This window comes from Budorcas taxicolor, chromosome 10 (assembly GCF_023091745.1).
Source record: "Budorcas taxicolor isolate Tak-1 chromosome 10, Takin1.1, whole genome shotgun sequence".
In the NCBI taxonomy this organism is placed as follows: Eukaryota; Metazoa; Chordata; class Mammalia; order Artiodactyla; family Bovidae; genus Budorcas; species Budorcas taxicolor.
Window position 1 is genome coordinate 4,438,007 of NC_068919.1, and position 20,842 is coordinate 4,458,848.

The window sequence follows — 20,842 nt, forward strand, 5'->3', positions numbered from 1 at the left end:
AAAGCCTCTTGATGAAAGTAAAAGAGGAGAGTGAAAGAGTTGGCCTAAAGCTCAACATTCAGAAAACAAAGATCATGGCATCCGGTCCCATCACTCCATGGGAAATAGATGGGGAAACAGTGGAAACAGTGTCAGATTTTATTTTGGGGGGCTCCAAAATCACTGCAGATGGTGACTGCAGCCATAAAATTAAAAGACGCTTACCCCTTGGAAGGAAAGTTATGACCAACCTAGATAGCATATTCAAAAGCAGAGACATTACTTTGCCAACAAAGGTCCGTCTAGTCAGGCTATGGTTTTTCCAGTGGTCATGTATGGATGTGAGAGGTGGACTGTGAAGAAAGCTGAGCGCCGAAGAATTGATGCTTTTGAACTGTGGTGTTGGAGAAGACTCTTGAGAGTCCCTTGGACTGCAAGGAGATCCAACCAGTCCATTCTAAAGGAGATCAGCTCTGGGTGTTCTTTGGAAGGAATGATGCTAAAGCTGAAACTCCAGTACTTTGGCCACCTCTTGCGAAAAGTTGACTCATTGGAGAAGATTCTGATGCTGGGAGGGATTGGGGGCAGGAGGAGAAGGGGACGACTGAAGATGAGCTGGCTGGATGGCATCACCAACTCGATGGACGTGAGTTTGAGTGAACTCCGGGAGTTGGTGATGGACAGGGAGGCCTGGTGTGCTGCAATTCATGGGGTCGCAAAGAGTCGGACACGCCTGAGTGACTGAACTGAACTGAACTGATGTATAAAATAGATAACTAATGAGAACCTACTGCATAGCACAAGAAACTCTACTCAGTGCTCCGTAGTGACCTAAATGGGAAGGAAATCCAAAAAGGAGGAAATATATGTGTACATATAACTGATTCACTGTGCCATACAGCAGAAACTAACACAACATTGAAAAGCAATTATACTCCAATAAAAATGAACTTTTAAAAAGTATTAAAAAAACCTCCGATGACCTATACGTAAGAACTGCTAATGCAAGATTACAGAAAAGGTCATAGTATGAAACTAATAAAACTATGAAAAAGGAGTGAGAAGAGGAAGAACAATTCAGTAAGAAGAAGGATGGTTAAAAATATGAAGAATAAATGTAAGACTAAACTAAACAATCCCAGGATGAAATGAAAGAGAAACCCAAGAACTATACGGTAAATGAAGGTACTGCAAAGTAAGGCTTTGGAGACAAGAGGTAAATACGATAAATATTACGTTAGTAGACACTAACATTCTTTACAAGAGTGGATGTAATTCTGGGAAGAGTTACACTGAATGCAAAGACTTCTCAAGGTGTGTAGGCATCTATGTAAACATACGCACTGCAGCAGTAGCTGCTGGAGTCACCATCTTTTACCAGCTTAGTCACTGGTCAGTCAGGAACCTCACATACTGCTTATTCAGCTGTGTATAAACACTCAGTTCTCATGTTGTTTATAATCATAAAAGCAAAAATAATAGCAACGATTTAAATATATTTTTCATACCTAAGCTTTATTAAGATTTTGCTATCCCCTCAGCCCTGTACCAACTTTTTCATGTGTAATATGGCATTGATCCTACAAGAACTACTATTACCCTCATTCTACAAACAAGGGATCTGAGACAGAGTTACTAGTCTCCAACCTAGATTAGCGATCAATGCAAAGAAATAGAGGAAAACAATAGAATGGGAAAGTAGAGATCTCTTCAAGAAAATTAAAGATACCAAAGGAACATTTCATGCAAAGACGGGCTCAATAAAGGACAGAAATGGTATGGACCTACAGAAGCAGAAGATATTAAGAAGAGGTGGCAAGAATACACAGAAGAACTATACAAAAAAAATCTTCATGACCTCGATAATCACAACGGTGTGATCACCAACCTAGAGCCAGACATCCTGGAATTCAAAGTCAAGTGGGCCTTAGGAAGCATCACTATGAGGAAAGTTAGCTGAAGTGATGGAATTCCAGTTGAGCTACTTCAAATCCTAAAAGATGATGCTGTGAAAGTGCTGCACTCAATATGCCAGCAAATTTGGAAAACTCAGCAGTGGCCACAGGACTGGAAAATGTCAGTTTTCATTCCATTCCCAAAGAAAGGTAATGCCAAAGAATGTTCAAACTACCACACAATTGCACTCATCTCACACGCTAGTAAGGTAATGCTCAAAATTCTTCAAGCCAGGCCTCAATTGTACATGAACCATGAACTTCCAGATGTTCAAGCTGGATTTAGAAAAGGCAGAGGAACAAGAGATCAAATTGCCAACATCTGTTGTATCATCGAAAAAGCGAGAGAGTTCCAGAAAAACAACTACTTCTGCTTTATTGACTATGCCAAAGCCTTTGACTGTGTGGACCACAACAAACTATGGAAAATTCTTAAAGAGATGGGAATACCAGACCACCTGACCCGTGTCCTGAGAAATCTGTATGCAGGTCAGGAAGCAACAGTTAGAACTGGACATGGAACAACAGACTGGTTCCAGGTAGGAAAAGGAGTACGTCAAGGCTGTATATTGTCACCCTGCTTATTTAACTTGTATGCAGAGTACATCATGAGAAATGCTGGGCTGGAAGAAGCACAAGCTGGAATCAAGATTGCCGGGAGAAATATCAATAACCTCAGATATGCAGATGGTACCACCCTTATGGCAGAAAGTGAAGAACTAAAGAGCCTCTTGATGAAAGTGAAAGAGGAGAGTGAGAAAGTTGGCTTAAAGCTCAACATTCAGAAAAATAAGATCATGGCATCTGGTCCCATCACTTCATGGAAAATAGATGGGGAAAAAGTGGAAACAGTGACTGACTTTATTTTGGGGGTTCCCAAATCACTGCAGATGGTGACTGCAGCCATGAAATGAAGACATGCTTGTTCTTTGGAAGAAAAACTATGACCAACCTAGACAGCATATTAAAAAGCAGAGACATCACTTTGCCAACAAAGGTCCATCTAGTCAAAGCTATGGTTTTTCCAGTGGTCATGTATGGATGTGAGAGCTGGACTATAAAGAAAGTTGAATGACGAAGAACTGATGCTTTTAAACTGTGGTGTTGGAGAAGACTCTTGAGAGTCCCTTTGACTGAAAGGAGATCCAACCAGTCAATCCTAAAGAAAATCAGTCCTGAATATTCATTGGAAGGACTGATGCTAAAGCTGAAGTTCAGTACTTTGGCCACCTGATGCATAGAACTGACTTATTAGAAAAGACCCTGATGCTGGGAAAGATTGAAGGCAAGAGGAGAAGGGGATGACAGAGAATGAGATGGTTGGTTGGCATCACCGACTCAATGGATGTGAGTTTGAGTGAACTCCAGGAGTTGGCGATGAAGAAGGAGGCCTGGTGTGCTGCAGTCCATGGAGTTGCAAAGAGTCGGATACGGTTGAGCAACTGAACAGAACTTAGATTAGCCTTTATGACTTTTCAAATATCAGCACTAAACTTACGGGGTAATATGAAGTGTAAAGGACTTCCCAGGTGGCACTAGTGGTAAAGAACCCAGCTACCAATGCAGGAAATATAAGAGATACGTGTTTGATCCCTGGGTTAGCAAGATTCCCCTGGAGAAGGGCACGGCAACCCACTCCGGTATTCTTGCCTGGAGAATCCCATGGACAAAGAAGCCTGGAGGGCTACAGTCTGTAGGGTCTCACAGAGTCAGACACGACTGAATTGACTGAGCACGCATGCACGGACGAAGTCTGAAATTACTCCAAAGGCCTGGGATACTCAGTGCTAGAGCTCTGTGGTTTGCTCCTGAAGCACGCTGGGCCATGCAGCACTGCGGTCTTTTTCCCAGTATTTCCAGAGGGAGCCTGTGAGCTGCCTCACACTGACCTGAGCCCTGGACACAGAGCGGGATTCACATGGGTTTATGGCCAATAGTGGGCGCTATCTTGAATCGAAGTTAACAAGAAACTGAATGATCTTGTTTACTTAACAGTCTCACTAACTGGGCAAGGCAGTGCCATGGCTAAGAACAAAAAAGCGGGTGTTGCAGAGTTAGACAGACCCGGGTGCAAATCTAAGTCTACCACTTACTAGCTAAGATTATGGGCAAGTAATTTACCATCTTTAGGCTTCTGTTTCCTCCTACATTGCACAAGAGAAATGGAGTTAGGTTTTACCTGTAGCCTGAAGAATTTAAGTGAAAAATCAATAGACTCAGGTTTCCTAGAATCAGCATTAACTAGCACCTAGAAGGCGATGGCACCCCACTCCAGTACTCTTGCCTGGAAAATCCCATGGATGGAGGAGTCTGGTAGGCTGCAGTCCCTGGGGTCACTAGGAGTCAGACATGACTGAACGACTTCACTTTCACTTTTCACTTTCATGCATTGGAGAAGGAAATGGCAACCCACTCCAGTGTTCTTGCCTGGAGAATCCCAGGGACGGGGGAGCCTGGTGGGCTGCCGTCTCTGGGGTTGCACAGAGTCAGACACGACTGAAGCGACTTAGCAGCAGCAGCAGCACCTAGAAGGGTTTGCCAGTGAGGTTACAGAATTCTCTTTGCCACGAACCTTCAAAACTATGACACCGCCTCATGAATCACAAGAGTTTCCATGAGACCTTCCCCATTTCAGAAGGCAGTACTGGTGGTCTGTGAAGAAGTCACAGGTGGTCCCTCTGGTCCCTTCATATCAATATTAATGAGAGCCTTTTGCTGTTAACCAATTTGCTTAACAAAAGATAACTTTCACTTAATGGAACCACTGTTTCGTTTGCCCACACTCCAAGTTTTGTTAAAATACATTAGAAAATGAAGCTATTGCTGCTTGAAAATTATCTGCCATGCCTCTGTTTCATGATAGCAGAGAGCCGCCAAATGTGCCTGATACTTTTTGTCAGTGTGCCGAAACATATCAAAATCAATTACTTCCCAGCATCAATGAGATAAATAAGCAGACAAATGTAAATGAGTAGTGGTTGGGTTAAAGAACTTAATCTTCTTTTGTGCCTGAGCATTAAATTTGATTAATTTAGGTCTAGCCTATTTTTTGTGGTAGACAGAAAATAGAACAATGGGTAAGCAAGCAGAGAAATGTGCAGGCATGGGTTTTAGGCACTCGTGGTAAGAGTCTGCCCGAATGAATGGACAAATTAGGCAGGTGCCTGTTCCACCTGGCAACCACGCTAGGGAAAGTCAGCTCAGTATTTCTGCTTCAGGGCAGACCAACCCAAGAAAAAGCTGCCTAATGGTACAGAGGTAGACACAGATTCAGTCCACCTAGGCGACGGTCCACCCCACTACCTGCAGAATGGACCCACACAACCTGAAACTGCCTTCGTGCTCGTCCCATATGAGCGAGTCAGCAACTCTGAAAGTCTGTTCCGTTACTTCACAAACAATGACTGTCTGACACGTGCAAGTCCTAATTCATGTTCTCAGGACACATGTGGTTTGGTAAGAAAAAACACAATTATAGAAGTTGCAATCAAGTATGCTGAGAATCAGGATAAGGCAAGTAGAAGAGGGGTAGGGCAGGAGTCCTAACCGAGTCTAGTGGTCAGGGACTTGCAAAAAAGAAACCAAGCCAGACACTAGCTACAGGCACTAAAGGCAGATGTTACTTCGGAACTACTATAGCAGGGCAAAGAGACCTCAGTATAAAGCTGAGCCGAAGTCCAAATACAGCAGAGACAGGTAGGGGTTCACAGGCAACAAGCAGAGTGAGGGGGTCAGTGGATGGAAAATCACTAAGCGGACACCTCAAGGATTAGGATTCTGGCTAAACTGCCCTAACAGGATTTTTGCTAAAGGCAGGCCAGGGACTGAGACATCAAGGGTGGGGGATGAGGAACCTGAAGAAGTGAAGTGAAAGTCATTCAGTCATGTCTGACTCTTTGCAGTCCTATGGACTATAGCCTGCCAGGCTCCTCTGTCCATGGAATTCTCCAGGCAAGAATACTGGAGTGGGTAGTCATTCTCTTCTCCAGGGATCATCCCAACCCAAGGACTGTACCCAGGTCTCCAGCAGTATAGGCAGATTCTTTACCATCTTAGCGACCAGAGGAAACTGATCAGATATCAAAAGTGGTAGGACACCAAGGAAGTGGGGAATTCTCACTAAACTCACTTAACAGGATTCCTGTGAAAACGGCCTTCAGCAGGCCAAGAATAGGGCCCAAGGACAAGGTCTAGTCCAAAAAATGGCTCAGAGGAGGCTGTCTAAAGTTTGGTCAAGAAGAAAGTCTCTGCCAGAGTTCTTGTTGCACAGAAAGGAGTATTTCAACTACAAGTCAAGCCTCACTGAAGCTGGACTCGAGAGATTCTGAGAAGGCAGAAGAGCACGTGTGAAGGCCTCTGAACTCAGGGAGCATGGTGTATTTGGGAAAGCGAAAGAAACTGGTTATGATTGGTCCATAAAGGTGGAGGCAAAGAGGGGAGGAAGTGAGACCAGAGACACTAGCAAAAGAGAGATTTGGGGGTTTAGTGAATTTTGTTAGCAGCTCAGATTTTGTCCTAAGACTAGAGGGAAAGGTTGAGCTGGGGAAGTAATATGACTCAATTTCTCTCGCCTGCAGAATGGAAGAAAGGGAGATGGGAGCAGGCAAGACTGGGGGCTGGGAGTCCAGCTAAGCATGTGCAACAGCAACTTGGATGTTAATACAACTTGGGTGCTAGTGGTGGCATGGAGCTAGAGAGAAATAGAAGAATTAAGTTATTTAGGAAAAAGGAATAACCAGACATGATTTAGCAGCAGGAGAGAAAGGTAGGAGTCAAGACAGCTCCTAGGTTTCTGACTTTGGCTACTGATGGCTACTGAAGTTAGGAACATTAATTGAAGAACAGCTTGGTAGAAGGTTAGCTTGAAACATGAAAAGTTTGAGCTGTAAGCCATTTGAGTTTGGAACTCAGGAGTTGGAACCCTATTAGCCTCAGTCCTACAGGGCTTTGCACTGTCTCTAGAGGGCTGGTGTGGCCATCCCTGACATTCTCACTGATTATTAGGTACTTGGTCTGAAGACTCACCTACAACTGGGAAGGTGGGAAGTCAAGGGACAGGGGCTGGAGAAAAGGGTAGCCAGATAGAAAGAATAACCAGAGGGACAGCCAGTAGAAAGAGAACATAGGAAACATCAAAAAGGATAATTAGCTCCTCCTTACCTCTCTCCTTTTTAGAATCCCCCCTACCTCGATATGATGTAACAAGAAGGGCACTCTACCTCTTTGGTATCTTTTCCAAAACATAATCATGTGAAAAACAGAAGACAAACCCATTCTACAGGATAACTTGCCAATTTCTCAGGATTGTCAAAGTCACAAAAAAAACAAGGAAAGACTGAGAAACTGTCAGACCAGAGGAGCCTGCAGAGACAGAACAATGCAACGAAATGTGGGTGCCTGGAATGGAATCTGGAACAGAAAGAGGACGTTAATCCAAAAGACGGTGAAATTCAAAGTCTGGAATTTAGTTAATATAATGTATCAATGCTGACTTCTTAGTTGTGACAAATGTATCATGGTTGTGTAAGTTATTAAAAATGGGGCAAACAGGATGATGGGATATAGGAAAATTCTGTACTACTTATACAAAGTGAAAGTGAAAGAATCAGTCACTCAGTCATGTCTGACTCTCTGTGACCCCATGGACTGTAGTTCACCAGGTTCCCCTGTCCATGAAATTCCAGGCAAGAACAGAGCGGGTTGCCATTCCCTTTTCCAGGGGATCTTCTCAACCTAGGGATCAAACCCAGACCTTTTGCATTGCAGGCAGATTTTTCACCATCTGAGTCACCAAGGAAGCCCCCCTTTCTATAATTCTACATTATTCCATCCAAAAAAGGTTTTTTTTAAAGAGTGACTGTATGTCATCAAGAACTCTCCAATGCAAAATGAAGCCAACGAGAAATCCTCTGTAACTTTGGGAGTCATAGCACATTATGAAAGTACAGTGGTACCTTATTTCCCAGCCGAAATGGAGAAGGAAGTGTACCATGGAGGTCAATTTTTCAGAAAATTGAAACTAACCCTTCAGTCACAAAAAAAACCCCCACTATTTTCAGCATTTTTTTTTTCATGGCAAGCCTTCAAAAGCAGATGATAAAGTTCCCTGCCCTCTGAGCAGAGGACAATAAATGCAGTTGAATCCTTTCTGGGTTAATCAGGGTCATTGGTATGAACATCTGCTATTATATTACATCATACCAAGCATGGTTCTGCCTTTAGCTTTCTTTACTGAGTCATGGAGTTGGAATGCAGGGACCATCTCTCCACAGCCATGAAATGACTAGGGAAAGCCCCAAGGACGTGGATTAAGGATATGACACGTGTGTGTGGAACCACAGGTGAGCCCCCCATGGAGTAGAGAGCATTTTCCACCTTCTTAAACATTAGCAATTCAGCTGGAGAGCAGCTGGCCTCTGAATTTCCATTTCTGTGCCTTTTCTGTTAGTAATGCAACTTCTGTAGTTTGCTGAATGCAAAACAAATCCTCTGAACAACGGAAGACCCCAGTCAGCCCTACTGACATCATTCCAGACCTGAGAATCGGGTAGAGATGAGGGGTAAACTCACTGATATTTTCAGGAGGAAGTTTAAGTTGGGATCCTTCCCAGCTCTAGCTGGGAAATATTTTGTTTGTGAGGTATATTGGGGCAGGGGGTGGAATTATTTGGCTTCTGTTACACAAAGGGGGCTTCCCTTGTGGCTCAGAGTTTAAAGAATCTACCTGCAATGCAAGAGATGCAGGAGACACAAGTTCAATCCCTGGGTCAGAAGGATCCCCTGGAGGAGGGTGTGGCAGCCCACTCCAGTAGACTTGCCTGGAGAATCCCATGGACTGAGGAGCCTGGCGGGCTCCAGTCCATAGGGTCGCACAGAGTCAGACACAGCTGAAGCAACTGAGCATGCTCGTACATGAAGGAGTGTCTAATAAAACCAAAGAAAGCAGTATGATGTGAACCTTGGCGATAGGTCATTAGTAAAGCAGAGGAGAGGGATCAAAATCTTGACTTCCTACCAAGCCTTTCCTGTTATCCTCTTTCAGGGCTGTAGGCCTGCCTGGGCTTTCTCCATGGAAAGACCACGTCTTTCTGGAGCCCAACCATGGCCCACCCACACAGCCAGGATAAGAGAATGGACTGCAAAGTGGACTTCACCCAGCTCTGTCCCAGCTTGTCACTCAGTCAACCGTGCAACTTTACTTACTCTTACACGGAGACAAGATTGCCAATGCCTTCCAAGTCTCTTTCCCTTGAATATAAGCCCCTCGGACACTGCAGGCTCTATTTCTTGCCTCTTCCTTGCTGCCCAAATCACCTTGTTTGACATCAGATTAGCTGAGTGCTTATGCAAGAAATCTCTCCAAGTAACCAGATGAGGCACAAGGTGATTAACCACCAAATGATTGGCACGAGGAGACAGTTAAAGATCAACGGGGGACTTTCCTGAGTAGCTAAGACTTCATGCATTGACCCGGATTTGATCTGTGGCCTGGGAACCGGATCCCATGTGTCACGACTAAGGCCCCACGTGCTGCAACTAAAAAAAAAAAAAAAAAAAGATCCTATATGCTACAACTTAAAAACCCACACACCATAACAAAGACTGAAGATCCTGCAGGCTGCAACTAAGACCCAGCATAGCCAAATAAAGAAATATTTTTTAAAAAAAGAACAATGGGAATGTGCCGGGGCCAGCATGAGGAACTCCGCCCATGGCAAAGGTCATGAGGAAGGAGGCTTGGCATACGCAAAGGCGTGATCAAGCCTCAGGAAACCCCCTGTTCCCGAGCATCTAACCCCCAAACCAGAGTCTGTTTTATGCTCTCACCTACACCTCTGACTTTACGGGGGGCTCTCCCCCATAACTGTTTCTCTCAGAGAAGGAGTAAACGTGCAGCTCCAAGGCAATAAAAATTCTTGGGCGTGACAAGAGTGTTTCAGCTTACGGACTGCTCTGAAGGTTATCTAGCCCACCTGTATAGGTTCGTCCGGCCACATCTGATTGTTTACAGCCTTCCAACCTGAGAGGCATGAGATGTTTTAGACTTACTAAAGGCAAATTCCTTTGGGGAGTTGGAAATTATTAGTATAGTGGGTTGGTTAGGAATTATATTGGTGAAGGGTTTTTCATTTGTTGCGTCAATAATTGCTGCTAATTCCCTCCCCTGGCTGGGACAAGGATGTCTCAGGTCAAACCTCTCTGCTGACAGACTAGCTTGTGTGACAGGATTATCCTTACTCCTGCCACTACGCACATGATTGTTTACTACCTCTCAACCATAAATAGCACAGAGAGTTTTGGAGTATTTTGAGAGTCTTAATTAGCATAGGGCTTTTTCTTCCTGTTGAGTCAATGATTGCCGCCAGGCCTCCATATCCTTAGGCACCTGGGAGTATATTAATCAATGTATTTGGACTATAGAAAAGGAAATATAGTAGTTTTTAAGGTTAGCAATACTAGACTTTTTGAGTTAATGAATTTTCTCTTTTGTAATAGATCACTGTGCTTTGTTATAAATCACTGTGACCTTGTTATGTAAAAATGTAAGTTTATCACTATTTTAAGACTAAATAGATCTTAAGGGGAGCATTGGTGAAAGGATTTTCATTTGTTGGGCTGATGTTTGCTGCTAAATCTCCATGTTCCCTACCCTTATAATGAATATAACTAGCATATAGGAAGAAGTAAGTATTAACCTTTAAGCATATAGGAGAAATAAGCATTAACCTTTAAGACTAATCATGTTAACCTTGGGTTAAATAAATTCCTTTCTTGATTGTAACTCACTACACCCTCATCCTATAGGAATGTAACTTTATTTGGAGGGTGGTGCCTGGTTTAAGAAAAAACACCTTTGGAAGAAACAAGTTTTTTGGTTATCAGAAAGAAAGGATCATAAAATCCCTAAGACCTTTTTATGTAAAGCACCTGATTTTGATAAAGGTCAGGACTGCTGACCCCCACGTAACTCTGTATTCATTCCTATATGTAACAAAAGGTATATAAGCAAACCCAAAAATAAAGAAATCGAATCAGTTTCCGGAAAGACTGATTCCCCCATGTCGCTTCTTTCTTGCTCCCGTTTCTCTGGCTGAATTCCCATCTGGATTCAGCCTCCTTTTCTCCACTACACTATCTCCTATTACACTATCCGTTTCTAATCTCTCTCTATATCTGTAATTAAATATGTATTTTTCCAAAGACGCCGACGCCGTACCCACCTTCGAATTCCCTGGATCCACCGGGGCTGGACCCTGGCAGGAATGTTCAAGAAGCTTCCCATGCAAGGCCCACTTTGCTACTTGTTGGAGACACAACACAAGCTTCTGTCAGCATCGTGCATATAAAAAAGCTAGGCTGAGGTTGAAGGTTTTGACCTGAAGTTGTCAGCTGACTAATCTCAGATAAAAGTCTGAGTAAGGAAAAGATATTTTAATGTTCATACTATGTCTGCCTTGCTCTGGGAAAGCGTGCATGGATATGTACTCATTTAGGGCAGAGTTTCTCCCCTTCAGGACTATTCACATTTTCTGCCTGATAATCCTGTGTTGTGGAGGGCCGTCCTGCTCACTGTAGGAAGTGTAGCTGCGAGAGTTCACAAATTTAAACATCGTGTTCCCAAACGTGCATTTCAGACAGCAGCAAACTGCTTCAGTAATATGTACATCCCATGCAATATAAACAGCATCCCTGGCCTCCATCCTTTGGGTAGCAGTAGCATCACCACTATCCAACCCCAAGTTGTGACAACCAAAAATATCACCAGACAATGTCAAATGTCCCCAGGGATGCAAAACTGCCCCTGCTTAAGAACCACCAATTCAAGGTCACACATCAGAAAGCTACAAATCTTAACCTCTTTACCTTAGCTCCCAGAAAATCGCTGCGTCTGATAAAATATCAGCAAAAGAATTAGTCACGTGAGACATTCCTCAGCACATCTTACCTAAGTAACCATTTTGAAAACATTACTTAGCCTGCTTTTTAATGTCCCTTGGGATTAACTCCCTTTGGGTTTTCATAACAGGTAGATTTTTGGCGGCTGTCTTTCAGAATTAGCAGGCTCACTTTGATCAGATAATGCAAATTAGGAAACCTACCATATTTCCCTTTTCCTTAACTGCTAGAAAGCTTAGAGGCAAATGTAATGTTTAGTTTCAGAAACCATGAAAGCTCAAGTGGCTAAGTATTTTCTTCTTTTAAACAAACATCCAGATAGTGGCTTTTATATGCCACATATATTATAAATGCTCTACAAATACTAGCTTCCTGAAATCATTCTGTCATTGCAACAACCCTGTGGGTAAGTACTATTATTATCCTCCCTTTTCAGGTAATAGGGCTTCCCTGGTGGCTCAGACGGTAAAGCATCCGCCTGGAATGCCGGAGACCCAGGTTCAATCCCTGGGTTGGGAAGATCCCCTGGAGAAGGAAATGGCAACCTACTCCAGTATTCTTGCCTGGAAAATCCCATGGACAGAGGAGCCTGGTAGGCTACAGTCCATGGGGTCAGTAATAAACTGAGGTCATTTCTTTTTAAATTTCTGTGAATTATTTGCTTTTCATCATCCTTGTTATATAAGTACCTTCAGATTCTGTTTGTAAGTTATGGGGCAAGAGTTACTGTATCACACACCTACACCACTGCAGGTCCTCTCAGTCTCCCATCTCCTGTTCCAACTGCCACTACAGTAACCAGTTCCCAGGACTTGCAGGTGCACTGCTCAGAGCCCAGCCCTGTGTCCAGGCCACACATCTCCCATCTCCCATCCCTGACTTCCCTGTTCACACAGAGGTATGAGGCACACGGGATCTTGCTCCAGAGCCCAGAAGTGCACAGCCCATATCTGCAGAGGAATTGACATCCTGTGGTCAAAGCATTGCCAAATGGGAGATGGAAACTGTTGATAAATTCATCCTCTTTTCTTCACTCCAAATAGACTGTCCTGAGATGCAGCTTTGCACAGGCTGATTCTTTAAGACAGAGCAACCAGGAACACTGGTGGAAACCAGCTCAGTTACACCCGCTCCAGTTTCTCTCTCTCCTTCCCTGCCTCACTCCTGTGTCTCTCAGCTCTCTCAGTTCTGCTCCTTGGCACTGTACCGCCTAACAAAGTAGCAGCCACATATCATTGTCCAGCTCCGCTTTCTAAGGAACCGCTCTCTGACTCTCTGCGACCCTATGGACCATGGCCGGCCAGGCTCCTCTGTCCATGGCATTCTCCAGGCAAGAATACTGGAGTGGGTTGCCATTTCCTTCTCCTCAAGGAATCAGACCTAAATAAATATCAGTTCAGTCGCTCAGTCATGTCCGACTCTTTGCAACCCCATGAATTGCAGCACGCCAGGCCTCCCTGACCATCACCAACTCCCGGAGTTCACCCAGACTCATGTGCATCGAGTCAGTGATGCCATCCAGCCATCTCATCCTCTGTCGTCCCCTTCTCCTCCTGCCTCCAATCCCCCCCAGCATGTGGGTTTTTTTCCAATGAGTCAACTCTTCACATGAGGTGGCCAAAGTATTGGAGTTTCAGCTTCGGGATCAGTCCTTCCAATGAACACCCAGGACTGGTCTCCTTTAGGATGGACTGGTTGGATCCGCTTGCAGTCCAAGAGACTCGCAAGAATCTTCTCCAGCACCACAGTTCAAAAGCATCAACTCTTCAGCGCTAATAATTATAAATAAAATCACACTGAATGGAAGTTTACCAAATTATTTCCATTAACTTCAGTCAGTGAACATTTCTTGTGATCCAACTGGAATACAATCGAGGAACAACTATCCCCATCTTGCTGCTGTTCAGTTGCTCAGTTGTGTCCGACTCTTTGTGACCCCATGGACTGCAGCCTGCCAGGCTCCTCTGTCCATGGGATTCTCCAGGCAAGAGTCCTGGAGTGGGGTGCCATTTCCCCCTCTAAGGGCTCTTCCTGACTAGGGATCAAATCTGAGTCTCCTGAACTGGCAGCCGAGCTGTTTATCACTGAGCCAACAAGGAAGCCCACAACTAACCCCAGCGGCACTTTAAGGGCCAATGACATCATTTTTAAAGCTGAAGAAGCCGAGACCCAGGGAGGGAAGGAGACTGCTCAAGATCACATGCCCTGTTAGTGCATGTGAATATAATACCAACATTTGTTTAGTGCCTACAATGTTAAATTTCCATATAAATGACTTCAGTCTGTGCTAAAAAATTGCATAATTAATCTTACTGTTCCCATTGTATGCACAAGAAACAAGGGGTCAGAAAAAGTGAAGTGAAATGTTTAAAGTCACAATGGCAGCAAATGGAAGAATGAGGTGTGAACTCCGCAGGCCTAGTTCTTTCCCCAGCTGCTTCCTAGAGTTTGGCTGTGGGCTCTGGCTGTCCTGGGGGCCTGGCAGAAAACCATGATGGACTCTGGAGGAAGACAGGCTTTCAACTGAAGTCCTAGCCCTGCTGCTGCTGCTACTGCTGCTAAATCACTTCAGTTGTGTCCGACTCTGCGTGACCCCATAGATGGCAGCCCACCAGGCTCCCCCATCCCTGGGATTCTCCAAACAAGAACATTGGAGTGGGTTGCCATTTTCTTCTCCAATGCATGAAAGTGAAACGTGAAAGAGAAACTGCTCAGTTGTGTCCGACTCTTAGCGACCCCATGGACTGCAGCCTACCAGGCTCCTCTGTCCAGTTACTTCGTTTTTCTGAGCCTTGATTTTAAATTCAGAAAATGGAGATCACACATCCACTCAGAGTAAAGCTGTGAAAAGGGAATGGGATGGCACATGTTAATCTCCCACTGCAGTGCCTGTACACACTAAGTGCTTAATAAACGTGAGCCAGGATCAGTTCTCTGGAATCAAAGATGCCTCCCAAACACAACATCGGCTTCCCTTTTGTAGGTGACACCCATGGTGCTAAGTGTTGTGCCCGAAGTCCGAGTCCCTGAAACTGAGAGAAGAAGACGTCCACAGCAAGGCAAACGCACAAAGGGGTTTTATTGCTAGCTCGAGCTAGGGCTCGGGTCTCATCCAGCGCAGTGGAGTCTTGACGAGAGCCCCGAGCTCTGAATCACATCTACTTTTATACAGACAGTTCTTTGTTCCTGTATCAGCAAAGCTGATTGGCTAAACCGTACACGCACGTGGGACTTTTAAACCTTGCATCCCTATCTGGATTGGCTCAGGTCTGGCGCCGGCGGGGGGCTACGGGGATTTTTTCTGATTGGTCGAGCTACACTGCCTGCAGGAGTTCCCAGTGCCTCAGCTTTCCTAGAGACTAAACCTCAGGCCTAGCCTGCCCCTTAGAGCCTGTCCTGGCTCCAGTTTGGTCCTAGCACTAAGCATCCCCTACAGAAGAAGAAATCACTTCTAACCATCCCAGACTCACTGAGGGAAGGAAGATGAAGGGGAATGTTTATTAGTCAGTCATGTTCGCCCTTGTTGAACTTTGCTCTCTCTGTGTAGCAGTTTTAAAACCAATTTATGGATTAGTTTTGTCCTAAGCAAGAATACTGTGAAGTACGAGGCTGGATGTGCTAGCTTTATTTCTTTATGCACATTAAAACACATACCCTTCATTAAAATTAAAAGGTGTTGTCATTTAAAATATCAAGAAAAAAATGAGATAGAACAAGACTGGCAAAAGATTGATCACTGTTGAAACTAGATTATGCGGACATGAGACTATACCATTCTCTAATTTTAGGCAGCTTTGAATATTTCAAAATAAAACAGCTTTAAAAATAAGATAAAACATAGCTATCAAACTTGGGGTGGAAGAGAGGAATGTTCTTTCAGTTCAGTTCAGTCACTCAGTCGTGTCCAACCCTTTGCAACCCCATGGACTGCAGCACGCCAGGCCTCCCTGTCCATCACCTACTCCCAGAGTTTACCCAAACTCATGTCCATTGAGTCGGCCATGCCATTCAACCATCTCATCCTTTGTCGCCCCCTTCTCCTCGCCTTCAATCTTTCCCAGAATCAGGGTCTTTTCAAATGAATCAGTTCTTTGCATCAGATGGCCAAAGTATTGGAGTTTCAGCTTCAGCATTAGTCCTTCCAATGAATATTCAGGACTGATTTCCTTTAGGATGGACTGGTTGGATCTCCTTGCAGTCCAAGGGACTCTCAAGAGTCTTCTCCAACACCACAGTTCAAAAGCATCAATTCTTCGGCACTGAGCTTTCTTTATAGTCCAACTCTCACATCCATACATGACTACTGGAAAAACCATAGCTTTAACTAGACAGACCTTTGTTGGCAAAGTAATATCTCTGCTTTTTAATATGCTGTCGAGGTTGGTCATAACTTTTCTTTCATTGAGACCTAAAATCATGTTCCATTCCCCAGAGGAGCAATTGTCACACCTTGGGAAACAGTGGCCCGAGAGACCCATGAGAAGGTCACATCACAGGGACACTCAGGATTCATTCTATTTCATGGGCTGTATCCTCTGTGCTAGAACAACTAGTCACACAGATAAACGCCTGATTAAAGTTTGCTGAATCAATGAATGAATGATTATCTCACCGCTTAGCCTCTCTGTGACTTTCAGTTCTGTCTCCTTGGATACCCTAAACTGGTAACTCTCCCTAGAAATTTTCTTTGAAGTTCTCACTTCAAAATGATTAGTACTGTAAAAACAGGCATAATCTGAGGAGTCCCTGCTGTTTTTGTTTTACTGCTATACCATTTGGCTTCCATTACTGTGAAAAAAATACCTGGAAAGCTTCCACAAACTTCCACAATCACATCTGCTTTGCCCCAGAGGCTTTTTGTTAAATGTATTGTCTATATTACTTGGCTCATACTAGTTTATATGTATTTCATCAAAGAATCTCTTACCATCTGCTATTAAGAATAAGCTTGATAACCCTTTGTCCCAAGTGACTTGTTTGGTATTAGTCTGGAAAAAAGGAAGGGGTGAGGTAATCCCAGGAGGCCAAAGTGACTCAATGTGCTTCCAGAGTGGGACTGTTACCAGCAGACCAACCTTCATTGTTTCTGCTCCAAGGTACACCGTACTCACACCTATAGCCAAGTGAACCCTACCCACACTCCACAGATACACCTCTGAAATATTCTGGGATCAGAGACTGGTACCAAATTAGATATCTCAATTAAAGGTTAAATATACCAGAAGTCTAAATCTATCTGGTAGGATAGAAAGGCCTTGGCAGTATTACTTTTTGTGTATATAATTAGTAATCCTAAAAGACAGTCATCCTGTGCAACTTTATTATGCAAAGCAATTAGTATTATGCAAAATACTGATTCAAATCATAGCATGATTTTTTTGTCCTTTTGCTCAAAGATATGAGCTAAATTTCTATTAAATATTCATCTGCCTTTTGAATCACCTGATGTATCCAGTTTAACTCTTTTGGATATAGCAACAATAAAAGAGATTATATGACTAACTTAAAGATCCAAATAGCAGAAACAACTTTTTTCAAGTCTGGGAAATTAGAGCAGCCATTCTACCTTGCTTCCATAAAATACAAATACAGAAATTAGATTTCTACTCTCAAAGCCTTTTTTCTGGAAATAGCTTTCTTTCTTGCTTATAGATTGAGAGCCAGCCACCACATCATTTTTATGGGTCTTTTTTCAGAAATGAAGTGGCTCAAGAATGGTTAGAGAAGGAAGTGGATGCAGGGCTGGTGGTTCAGCAACCTCTAATTAGAGAAGTCCCACATGATGCACAGTCTGTACTTGGACCACCCAAGACAAAACTGTCCACCTGTTTCACATCTTGTTGCATAAACCAAACCCGAAGTATTTTTCCAAGGAAGTGATCAGCAGGTAACTATCAATTTAAAAATTCTCCATGGAGTAGTATGCTGCTGCCGCTGCTAAGTCGCTTCAGTTGTGTCCAACTCTGTGCGACCCCATAGATGGCAGCCCACCAGGCTCTACCATCCCTGGGATTCTCCAGGAAAGAACACTGGAGTGGATTGCCATTTCCTTCTCCAATACATGAAAGTGAAAAGTGAAAGTGAAGTTGCTCAGTCGTGTCTGACTCTTAGCGACCCCATGGACTGCAGCCCACCAGGCTCCTCCGTCCATGGGATTTTCCAGGCAAGAGTACTGGAGTGGGGTGCCACTGCCATAAATGGCCCATAAAACAGATGAAAAGATGCTCAATCTCACTTACACTGAAGAAATTAAAATTAGTGTACTTTCTCACCTCTTTGTTGGTCTAGTGAAATAGCCAACTGCTCGCCATCTTGCAAACGAAACAATTGTCTAAAAGTGAAAATCATGTCCATCCACTGCTAGAAACCCAGCTTCCCAGTTCACTTATTAAATATATTTAACCATAAATTACACTGTTCTTTAACCTAAATTGTATCAGTCTGAAACTTTTTGCATTTACAATATCAGAAATCTTTTCATGTTAGCACATAAATCTGTCTTTTTACCTGCTGGGTAGTATTCCACAGGTTCCCTTAGCTATTCTCTAATTAATACACAGCTAAATTGTTAACAATTTTTTTGCTGTTACAAATAAGGCTGAAATGAACATCGTGTATGTGCCTTCTTGCCACATGAGAGTGTTTGTCTAAGGAAGACACTAAGAAGTAATTTCTTTAAAAAATAGCCACTGCCAAGTTGCCTTCCAAACAAGCTGTGAGGAAACCCCACCAGTGGAGTGTGAGAGGCCTACAAAACAACTTTGCTGACATTTGCTTCTAGATGCTCTGAACTGTCCCACTATCTATTCCTGTGACTTGTACCATCTTTAACTCTGGGAAATTCTTGTCTTTAATTATCTTTTTTTTTGGCCACGTGGGCATGTGGGATCTTAGTTCCCAGACCAGGGATTGAACCCAGGCCCTCAGCAGTGAGAGGAAGAAGACTTAACTACTGAGCCGCCAGGGAAGTCCCTTTAATTTTCTCTTTAAATACCGTATCCCTCCCTCCTCTCCTTTTTCTCCTGTGAATAGCGTAACTTCTGAATCTACACTTCGTTTCATTTTCCTTTCAGACTTCCCATCTCCTCCACCTGTACACCCTCCTGGGGGGAATGTCTTGACCCAATCGTTCCTTTCACACGTGCCCTCTCCCACACCGTCCCTCAGCCGTGGGTCGCACCCTCTGAAGCAGCGCATCGTCGGGGCACTGCCCCGGATGCCGGGCAGCGGAGGCGGGGCCGAGCGCGCAGGCGCAGCTGGTGTTCCCCCAGGGGCCTAACCGTCTCCGTGGTCCCGGCTTCGCTTGGCAGCCATGGGCCCATCGAGGCAGCTCTTGCACTCCGTGATCGTGGGCGCCCCGGCTCCGGCAAGCGCACCCAGGCACTGCGCATTACCAAACACTTCCAGCTGAAGACCTTCTCCAGTGGGAATCTGATCCGAGACAACATGCGAAGGGACACAGAAATCAGGGTGCTGGCCAAGACCTTCATGGACCAGGGGAAGCTCATCCCGGATGACCTCATGATTCGGCTGTTGCTCCAGGCGCTGAAAAATGTCACCCAGTATAACTGGCTGTTGTGTGGTTTCCCCAGGACACTTGCACAGGCTGAAGCCCTGGACAGAGTCCATCAGGTACACCTGGTGATGAACCTGAATGTGCCGTTTGAGGTCATTCGGCAACGCCTCGAGGCTCGCTGGGTTCATCCAGCCAGTGGCCGGGTCTATAACCTCGGATTTAACCCTCCCAAAGCGGTCGGTGTGGACGATGTGACTGGAGAGCCTCTCTAAGCGTGAGACGATAAATCTGAGACACTTAGCAAAAGAATGAAGGTTTACCAAGACCAAACGAAACCCGTCCTGGAATATTATCAGAAAAAGGAGTGTTGGAAACATTTTCTGGAACAGAAACCAATAAGATCTGGCCCTGTATGCAAGCTTTCCTGCAAACCAAAGTCCCACTGAGACACCCAAAAACTCAGTTACTCCAGGAGGAAAACTCCTTGTGATCAGCAAGATGAACAGACCCATTCCTTCCTTCACAAGAAGTTCCTTGTTTTAAGACTCCACCATGTACGAATTCTTTGAAAATTATGTTAGTTTTATTTCTGTGGATTTTATTCTGGACATAAAGGATATGCCAAATGAGTCTGATAATAAGAACTGTCTTTTTAAATTGTCTAGTGTGTTTTATCCAGCTGTCTTCAATGGGTGTGCAATGCAAAAACATCAGAGATGTCTAAACTTTAAAAAATTCTTTTAGACCAAAACTAAAAGAGCAATTGGTAGTAATCTAACTTTTGTTTAGTAATAATAAGTGACTGGTAAGATTTTATATTTTTCCAGAAAAGTAAAATATTAAAATACTAGTTTGGAGAAAATATTTCATCAGAAGCTTTTGCATAGCCAGATGCCAAAAAAAAAGAAGAAGAAAAAAGACATTTCCAACACGAAGGACATGATTTTATGAGATGCTATCTCTATAAAATTCCAGATATAAATAATTGAATGCAAAATGTGAATTTACTGCTGACTTTAAGAAATTTATGTAGCCACATGAGCTACATAAATTTTGTTGATAAACATACCTTCCATTTCCTCAGAACTTTCTATTTTTTATTTTAAAAAATCAACATTTAGGTAAATATTATTTTGATAGAACTCGTATTCTTCTGAAAATACATGTTTAGTGAGGGATATAACTTATGTTAGAGATTGGCATTAGAAGTTCTTGTATAAGCACCAAAATTGAATGAATTTTCTTTAATGGAAAATGTAATTGACATGTTTTCAGATGTTAAGAAATGTGTGTTTTAGGAGACTTCCCTGGCGGTCCAGTGGTTAAGACTTCACACTTCCTCTGCAGGGAGTACAGGTTCAATCCCTGGTTGAAGAACTAAGATCCCACATCCCACATGCTGTGTGGCCAGGAAGAAAAAAAAAAGTGTTTTAGGATCTTCTTGCCAGTTCTCCTTTTGATCGATATGCCTTGGTGAGTAACACATTAAAGTATT

At 43.7% G+C, this 20,842-nt stretch overlaps 1 pseudogene; it reads left to right on the top strand.

Moving 5' to 3' along the window:
- The first annotated feature begins 19,143 nt into the window (after nucleotides 1-19,143).
- On the top strand, nucleotides 19,144-19,837 carry LOC128054206 (GTP:AMP phosphotransferase AK3, mitochondrial-like; annotated as a pseudogene).
- Nucleotides 19,838-20,842: the final 1,005 nt, after the last annotated feature.